This window comes from Nannobrachium achirus (genome assembly GCF_963921795.1).
Source record: "Nannobrachium achirus genome assembly, chromosome: 19".
NCBI classification, from domain to species: domain Eukaryota; kingdom Metazoa; phylum Chordata; class Actinopteri; order Myctophiformes; family Myctophidae; genus Nannobrachium; species Nannobrachium achirus.
In genome coordinates, this window is record NC_137826.1 from 25,975,844 (window position 1) to 25,978,107 (window position 2,264).

Below are 2,264 nucleotides of genomic sequence, written 5' to 3' on the forward strand. Positions count from 1 at the left end.
CCATTAAATGGGAAACTTAACTTAGACTTGCTGAAGCTTCAACTAGACCAGCATTAACTCATGCGTGGGTTAAACCGAGTGTGTTAAAACAGCAACACAGCATTTCCTACGATGTATTGTATACAAATAGACATAAAGAAATATGATATTTCTAATACCATTAAGAAAACCTAATCGGGAGATAAGCGACCGTCAGGTCACATGTATGATCGGCTACTTTTGACTATTTTCCCATATTTTTTTCCTGGAGGCGTGGGGGTCCGCGGGGGGCCTCGGCGGTGGCTGGGCCCCCGGGGACTCCCTGGGTGCCGGCCCCGTCTCTCCCGGTCACTTGGGACGGTCGCAATTACTATGTAACCAAATAAATGTGTAATCATTGATGTCTGTTTGAACTGAAAATGTATATTAAGACTTGCCTCTACTTAGGCTTTACATTTATATCATATCATATCATATCATATCATATCATATCTTATCTTATCATACCTATGTCGAGAAATGGTGAGAAAATCTAAGCAGTGTTTTGCCAAACTGATAGCAAGCACATTAATTTAGCCTGATGTTCCACATAAATAGGCCTACATAAATGCTAACAAAAACTAACTGATTATTCCGCTGGACTGCCAAGCAGCACAGCCGTTCATTAGGAACTTGGCTGAGGGAATATCATGCTATTACTAACATAATACCTCCCATACCCAGGGTCCATCGTGTGCCAAGTTAAACAGTCAGAGGGCACATGAACTGTTGATAACGTTCTTTTTGCACGGAGAAATCAAAGGGAATCAGTGCCACTGGGATTCCTGGTAACATGCTGATTGTCATCTGCTTATATTGTGCTGTGGTACTTCACACTGATTCCACATCCCACCTCCAACACTCCATGGTTCTCACTGTGCACTTAGAGGGTACGTCACAATGAATGGCACGTTCTTTTCTGTTATAACATCTGTAACATCCTTTGTTGGAAAAATGAGAGCTGTACAAGATCTAGCGACTTACTTTGACTTAAACTCCTGGAATGCCCTTCAACACATTTTAAAGTTTGTTTCAATGCCATTGTTTGCACAGTTCAAATCCATGACCACACATAATTGCGTATCTGTTTGTAATTGTTTTAATACTTAGCATTTAATTTGTATATATTTTAGTAGCTCCTTTATGAGTTAGTTTGTATGTGTCTTCTTCCTATCTACTGTAAGTTGTTCACTCAACACCACTGTAAATGAAGGTAACCTCAGTGCCTTTCACACATAGTAAAGTTTTTGAATGAATTGATACTGAGCACCCCAACACATAACTCCTCTGACATAATGTACAGTTATGTTAGGCAAAAAATGTAAATTAAAAAATGGAATTTGTCTGTATTTTGTAAGTTTCAAAGCTCCAATGAGGTTTGATTAATCAGGCAATATTTTGTGTATGCAGAGAAGTGATGAAGGTTCATCACTTAACTATTTTAATACAGATCCACCATTTATTTATGCTGCCATTTCCAGTTTGTTGCATTTCTACAGTATCTGTTCTTCAATTTGAAGAAAGAGCTAATAGAATGAATCTCTAAAGTAGTTTTGCGTTCAACATACATATACCCATAGTACACATACACAACATTCCCTGTACTACTCAGAGTCACAGCAGAAACCTTAGCAGGCTAAATTCTGTGTTGCCTTCTCTCCCTCCTATAAGAGGTGAATTAATGCATGATCAGTCACACTGAAGGCAAGTCCACACTATGCTTGTTCGGCGCACTCTGCAGCACATTGATCAAATCCTGAAGAGGTCTGACTCTGTACACAATACACCCTACATTCTTTCAGCCTGACTTAGCTGGTGATACTACCCAGTACCCAAAGCTTGCCACTACAAACTGGGCACCCTTAACTCTGCATGTCTGCCCTAGAACTATAGACAACTCATGACATGAATGGATATGTTTAATTTTTGTTCAATCAACAAAAAGGTATCAACGACTATAGTATCTGTTCACCTTCATGGAAACCACAACTATTGAAAGTACCCAAAAATGTTCACTTTAAAATGTCTGAAGTTGTGTAGAATGTAAAATGTCTTAGTTCATGTAGAAAGGGAACTTTCCCAACACTGGGCCATGCTACAAGCAGAGAGACACATAGGGACATACCCACTACTCGGTCAAGCATTCCGCTCAAAAACTAGTTTAGCTGGTAAAAATTCCTGTCTCCTCCTGTCCTCAAGTAACACTGTCCTCTGAAAAGCCATCTGTCTGTATAATAATTCCAGAA